This window comes from Phodopus roborovskii, unplaced genomic scaffold, assembly GCF_943737965.1.
Source record: "Phodopus roborovskii unplaced genomic scaffold, PHOROB, whole genome shotgun sequence".
Taxonomy (NCBI): domain Eukaryota; kingdom Metazoa; phylum Chordata; class Mammalia; order Rodentia; family Cricetidae; genus Phodopus; species Phodopus roborovskii.
The window spans coordinates 149,574-157,180 of NW_026125709.1; the positions used below are offsets into that span (position 1 = coordinate 149,574).

A 7,607-nucleotide genomic window follows, 5' to 3' on the forward strand; every position below is an offset into this window, starting at 1 on the left:
TGAACTCATAAATATGTAAAGCATAAACAGCTTAACATTAGTGGTCTGACAGAATTTATTTGTTCACTTTTTAAAGAGAGATTTCTTTTAAAAGACACATTTCTTAATACATCCTAATGAGTGGGAAATTTTTTTTTCATAATACTGCTCATGCTGCTGATTTAAGAGCTGCTACATACAAGCCAGTAACCAATTTTCATGGTCAGAAGTGGTATTATGTCAGTGCAAAAGTAGAGGTGGTCACATCAGCTTTTCAACAGGAGAAATTTCTCTGTGGCATCATAAATCAGAAGGCTGCACCAAGTCTCCTGATAAACTGATGACTATTCAAACAAAACAAAAACTAGAACAATCTTTATGAACTTACTAGATGTCACTTCCTTATATTTAAACATCAACTTTGATTATGCTAAAAGCATGATCAAAAACAATGAGGTTATTTGTAGTGGGATATTCACATTGTCTCTTTCTGTGGCACTGACCACGCCCATTGGGGGGGTGGAGCCAGGGGCAGAAGGAACCTGTGGAAGGAGTTCTGAGGAGGGGGAACACTCTCTTGCTGATGGGTCGCGGAGAGGAGAGCATCTGGTGGAACTTGCTGGTGTTCATCTGTCTAGGTTGTAAGTTATTCCTGAATAAACATCTATTCGGCCTATTTGTTTATCCTCATCCTTATTTGACCACAATATCTGGTGTCAGAAGTGGGATACGAACACACGCCTCCATTCACTGACCACACCCATTGGGGTGGAGCCACAGAAGGAGACAAAGTGAATATCCCACTACAGTTATTGTTTTTTTCCTTGCCAAAGTTCATTTTGTATATATCAGTTGCATCTTGCATCAGCATTTGTTCTCAAACTATGAGGCTCTGTAAGAACTAAGAACATATAATTGTAGGGTTACTCCTGCATCATATGCACACTGATTCCATGACATTAACACATATAACTTAGCAATGAAAACACTCGATACAAGCGATCTATATGCAGGAACTCCGGCAAGTTAAACCAACAGAATCATAGCTGCCATAAAACTGTATCTATTTCCTACCAGGGGTAAGCTTCAAGTCACTGAGTTAACATTCAAATCTAATATCCATAGATTCATTCAATCTTTTGTTATCATTTGTACTGGCAGCTAAAAATGTCTGTAAGGAATAAGGTTTTTCCTCCTGCTGCCAGCCTTGTACCGCCGCTGCACCAGCCCGAATTAACACACTGATACTCTGTATTTGATATTATGCTATTGGCCAGTTACTAGTTTCTTATCGGCTAGCTCTGTCTTAAGTATTAACCCATTTCTATGTATTTCCAAGTGGTCTTACCTAGAGCGGATGAACAGCAGTTCTGTTTTCTCCAGACTCTCCATCTTGATTCCTCCTTCCTACTTCCCTCTATCCTCCTTGTCTCCTAGTCCCTCCTATCTTCCTTCCCTATTGGCCAACAGTGCTTTATTCATTAACCAGTATGAGAAACATATATACATAATGGCATCTCCCATTATCTCCTCTTTTCTGTCTAAAATAAAAAGAAGGGTTTTAACCTTAACATAGCAAAATATATAGCACAACAGTTACCAAGTAAGAATCACAGTTAACAATATTTAGTCCATTAACATTTAGCATGATTTGAAGAAAATATTCCATCACCTATCCTATCTTTGTTTGTCTAAAGTCCTATATGTAACTAATCTTTAAGCCTAACTAAGGAACACTATAACCATAACTATCTGCCTTCAACTCCATCAAAGACAACAGAAGGATAATATATAAACTCTAGAAATGACGGAGACATCTCGCCTTGTCAGTTACCTGAAGTTCTGTAATCTTCCATCTTCAGCCCATATTCCATAGTGTGTCTGGAAGACTCTTCATTAAAGCAGGAAACTTTAAACTGTCTTCTTGTACTGGCAATCCATCAGTAATTTTCTCTGTGTCCTGCAGACTGTCTGGCACTCTTCCATGAAGCAGGAACTCTGCAGCAATGTCCATCTTGAATCAGAAGTCACTTTTTTGTGGGTGGTGAAAGTCAAGTTTATATAGCATAAAGTCAAACAGTCCAGACAAGAGCAGTATCTTGTCCAAATGGCTAGTCTTGCCATACTGAAATCAAACTTCATAACCCGTTTCTTCGATGTCCATCTTCATTTCTGATGCAGGTGGTGTTGCCCAGGGCAGTTATATCTCACTGTCAAGAAAAACCCTAAACCATTTTAAATGCCATATTCTATAGGTCTTTGAAAGGTTTGAAGAATTCCTATCTCTCTCAAATACATCTCTGTGTATCTTGAAAAACCTAACTAACTTAACTCTAAGCTTTGACTATCCTAGGTAATTATTTATAATCTGTAATACATTATACATACATTATACATTACATTTATAAATGAGCTATATAAACACAATACCTAAACAAGAGGGGAAATATACATATCACAAAATTGACCTTAAATTTGTATCAATAAAAATACATTCCAAAGCAAAGTAATCATATCTATACCATAATCCCCTTTTTGCCTTTAAAAACATATTGGTTGTGATTATTAACCATTTATGACCAACCCCATTAAAATGAAAACAAACATTTATAAACAATATTTTGGAATTTGGGCATTGTTCTTTCCAATACTTCCTGCTGATAGTGGGCGCTGTCATAGGGATCCTAAGAAGACACAGAAATCCTGGTTGTAGTCTGCAAGGCTGGCTTGTTAAAGCTGTTTTAAATGAAGGATCACCTGGTACACTGTTTCAGGGGGTCTGGCTTGCTCAAACCACATTAGTCTGGAAGGAATCCACAGCTTTTCATTTTCTGTGGAAACAAAAATAGAAATCCTTTTCCCCAGTAACTTGTACTTGAACTTAAATTTTTGAGTCAAAGCATTTTTAAAATATATAAATTGGATTGATCTAGCACCATTTGTTTTAACAGTTGTTATTTCCTAAGCAATCAAAAGATACAAAGTCAATATAACACCATATAGTAACCAGATTCTCTCTGAGCTTTTCATCTTTACGTGGCTTTATTATTTCTCTATTTCTTTTACATTTTATTTTTTGAGACAGGGTTTCTCTATGTAACTCCTATCTGTCCTGGAATTTACTCTGCATACCAGGTTTACTTTGAAATCACAAGAGATCTGCTTGCCTCTGTCTCTCAAATTCTGGGATTAAAGTTGCATGCCACCACACCCAGTTCCTCTTTGTCTTTTTAAAACCATGTAATTTTTCCCTATGTCTATGTATATTTTAAAACACAATGAAAACCTTTAGAGGTTTTTCTTAATATGATTTTGTCTTTACTGTAAATGTTTATATTGTTCTGGCCATGAGTATTTTATCTGGTAAACAACAATATTGCTGAAATGAAAGTCATATTTGTTTTTGCTGTGGTTTACCAAAGATGGCGGCAGGTGCTTTTACCACCAGCACTGAAAGTTGTGCCCAGGGCCTTGGTCTGCACTGCCATTCAGCAAGCATGCTGCCGGCTTGGAGATCTGGTCGCTGCCATTGCCATCTCTCATACACACCAATACATTGTTAGCTGTGATTCTATAAAGCCATGCAGTTTTTTGTGGCTTTTGCTGAGTCAGGAACCTTCCCTTAAAGGAGCCGCACAAATATCTAATTGTCTCTCACAAAGCAGAGTCCAACCGGGAAAAACACTGCTACCAAAAAACCTTGCTTGTCTCTGTTCTAAAACCCTTTTTTAAGCTTTTGTTAAATTTTAAGTGGGCACCATATGTAAGGAGTGTGGTTTTTTTCTCCTGCTGCCAGTCTTGTCCTGCAGCCGCACCAGCCCCAATTAACACACTGAGACTTGGTATTTGATATTATGTTGTTGGCCAGTTACTAGTTTCTTATCGGCTAGCTCTGTCTTAAGTATTAACCCATTTCTATGTATTTCCATGTCGTCTTACCAAGAGCAGAGGAACTGCGGTTCTGTTCTCTCCAGACTCTCCATCTTGACTCCTCCTTCCTACTTCTTCTATCCTCCTTGTCTCCCTATTATCTTCCTTTCCTATTGGCCAACAGTGCTTTATTCATTAACCAGTATGAGAAACATATTCACATAATGGCATCCCCCATCAAATGTCATTACTGGGTGACCCTGTAACATTGATACACTGGTACTGGTACTTGTGTTGCTCACAGCATTGCTGGTCACATTACACCCAATGTGAGTCTGCTCTGCTCCAAGGCCTTTGCTGGCACAGCAAATGCCTCCAGCTTCTTCTCCCCATTGGCCATGTAAGAGTTCTGGCAGACACAACATCTGCAATGTGCGCAGGTTCTCTGGTTAGAGTAACAACAGCAGCACTGTCTGCTGCATGTAAGATTACTTGGATTTTGCATATTATGCCCACATTTATATCCTTTCTTTCCCTGAGGCTTTTTGTACACTGTCATGGTAGGACTTCCTGGCATGACATGATGACTAAGAATCTTTGCCTTTCCTGCCTTGTCTTTTTTAAGAATACCTGGCTTGGGTTTAGAGTGGGATTTCTAGGATCCATGTTCATGACTATTTTTCATGCTTTTAGTAGATAAAATTACACTTTTGGTGGTCTTGGGTGTTATGCCTCCATTGGAAACTGTAGCTATAGGTTGAAGGATGATTTTCCTTTCATGCTTCACCGTCACAGGAGTAGAAGCCCCAAGTGTTGTACCTCTGATAATGGTAGAATTTGGAAGTGGCTGAACTTTTTCACTGTCAATTTCAGATCTGGTTCTTTTTCGATTCAACTTTGCTACCTTTGGAGTTGCTGCTGTACTTGCTAACACATGAGGTGTAGGGCTGGTAGACATAAAAATATTATGGTTAAGAGACTTGCAAGAAAGCTTCAAAAAAGTTTCATTGGATACAGTGGCTTCCAAAATTGTTTACAAATTAGGACATCCAGCTTCTGTATTTGAAACAGTTTCCAAACTGTGGATTACTTCCTCATCACTCAGCAAAAAAGAGTCACCAGGTTTTGTCTCTTCATTGAAACTCCAGATATCAATACCTGTGGAGCACAAATCAGTGGTTACCATGTCACAGACAGGTGACAGGCTCTCAGACAGGTCCTCAGTTTTTATTTCAACAGTATTACACATGTCAATCATATTTGGATGTTCGGGTGAGAAGATATTTATACCAAATCTATCTATTGAAAGTTCTTTGTAAGTAGGCAAACCATTGACAACAGAACTGCCAATAGCAATGCTGAGGGCACTTTCAGACTTTGGAGATAAATTAGCATGGGGATCTGCTGTGGGTTATAAGGTTGAAGGTAAAGGGGAATGTGTCAAACACAGAGTGAAGGATGAGTCTGAAGGTTTCTCTGTGTCCTCACAAAACAATGATCCTTCATTGAGTAAAGCTAAAATATCAGAAGAACAGTCAACTGCTTCTCTTATGTCCTGTGACAGTCTTGTCTGGGTTATATATTCACATAGTTTCTTGTAGCAGTTTACTAGGATGCTTAACTGCTTGTTTTCCTCAAAGTGCTCATAGTCTATGCACCAGCTACATGAAGGTTTCATCATCATTTTCTTGAAATTACAAGTTTTGCAGACATAGTGCTGGCAGGTGGATTTGTTGGGTGCAATTGGATCTTGTAGCAAATGTCCACAAACACAGCAAGAGAGGGACTGTCGCAAGTAAGGCAGGATCCTGATAATCTCTTGAAATGCCTTGGGGTCTCCAGGGTCATGGTTGAGCACTAGGGGGCTGGCGGAAATGTAGAGAGCAATAGCATTCACGGGGTTCATTGCCAAAACTTGAACACCAATGGCTCTGAGTTGAAAAAAAAAATTCCGGATGCAAGTTTCTAAGCAGCCAGGGAACAATGGCAAGTTTACAACTATTAGGAAAAATCTGAGCTGAACCACTGGCCAAAGAAGCAACTAAAATCCATGCAAGTGTGCAAAGCTAAAGCTTCCTCCCACACATGGTGCCTCGGTGCCCCTCCTCTGTCCCTTAGTCCTGCAGACCAAAGAGAGAGGAAACTAGTGAGCAACCAGCTTTCAAGTTCAACCAAGGTGGCCACTGATTGTATGATCTGGCCTGGAATGGCACTTGGTTTAGCCCTGTAGCTCTCCTGGTGGCCTGGGCTCAAGCAGCATATCTGGCAGCAGATGCACTACTGCATGGAGCTGTAGAGCATCAGTATGGACCTGTTGGGTTCCAGGTGAACACCCATACCTCCAGCCAGGGGCCCTTACTCCATTGCAGTATCTGCGAAGAGGCAGTGGTAAGACAAAGACTACCATGCAGGAGTTGAGTGCCAGGAGCTTAGGGAGTGGTGGGTGTGGCTGCTGTAATCTTGCAATTGTAGATATGGGGTCCATTCTGTGCCTCAAGCAGGAGGAAAGAGGCCCCTGCCCAAAAGGGAGACCTAGGAGAAAATGCATGGGCCCAAGGTTCTATGAGTGGGCAGAAAACAGGCCCAGCTAGCAGTGGCTCCACCACTCATTCCTAGGTTCCAAACTCAGGATCACCATCACAAGTGCAGGCCACTCACAGCCCCAGACCACTCACAGCCCCGCCATATTTTCAGAACCGCACTGATGACTCATCCCAGCTCTACTGCCACTGCCACTGCCTGCTGAGCCATGGCTTAGGTGAGTTAACCACACCAGGCCACCACCACAGCCCAGCAAAGAGGCCCTCTGCAGTCCCCTCCCTTGGGCCTGGCCACCCTCACCTTCACTTCATGCACAGCTTTACCTCATTTGGGCACGTACTGCTCTGGTTGTGGTGGATGGTGCAGTGATTCAGGTCTGTCTGGTATCCTAAAACAGAGTATGCTTAGTGCAAGTCTCACGCTCTCTCTGCCCCTTCCCCAGGTGCTCTCAAATTATCTCTCTCTCCTAGGTTGTATGGGTTTTGGTGGATTGGTTAGAAGGCACATTGTCACTTCACTTGGGCTGTCCCTGTAGTGCACTGTGGTGAAGTTCCCGGGGTCCCAGGGGACCTCCGCATGTCTCACCACCTTGAGATCATTACCTCAAGGGGCAGAGACACTGTCATCCTTGAGACTCTGATGTGGCTAGCCCTAGCTAGCATGGGCAAAGCATGCTTTCAATCCCTCCCCCAATCCCTCCAACTTCCTTTCCATCTGCTTCCCCTTTCACCTGATTTGTCTCTAAAAGCCACCTCATGCCCTCCTGGAGCTAGCGACTGGCCCATGTCATGTGCAACACACCCCTCACCACTTATCCCCATGCCTGATAATGTAGCCTTTCACCATTAATAGTGCCCTTTGACAGTCCATTTAGAAAACCCTATAAACACATTAGCCCATGCAGACCATCCCCGCCTGCCTAGCTGCAACCCCTTCCCCCACGGACAACCCCCAATCAAACATGAGCATACTGCTCATGACATGCTCTCCACTTCTGGCTCCTAGAACAGGGCATGCTCAGTGCAATTCTCAAGCTCGCTCTGCCCCTCCCACACGTGCTCTCAAATTCTCTCTCTCCAAGGTTTTCTGGGTTTTGGTGGATTGGTGAGAAGGCACATTGTCCCTTCCCTAGGGCTGTCCCTATAGTGCACTGTTATGCAGGCCCCAGGGTCCCAGCAGGGCCTCCCCATGTCTCGACAACTGCTGTGGGAGGGAAG

The 7,607-nt window shown here is 42.3% G+C and overlaps 1 pseudogene; it reads right to left on the bottom strand.

The window, feature by feature from the left end:
* Positions 1-1,078: 1,078 nt before the first annotated feature.
* On the bottom strand, positions 1,079-5,755 carry LOC127217511 (E3 ubiquitin-protein ligase MSL2-like; annotated as a pseudogene).
* Between the last annotated feature and the right edge of the window lie 1,852 nt (positions 5,756-7,607).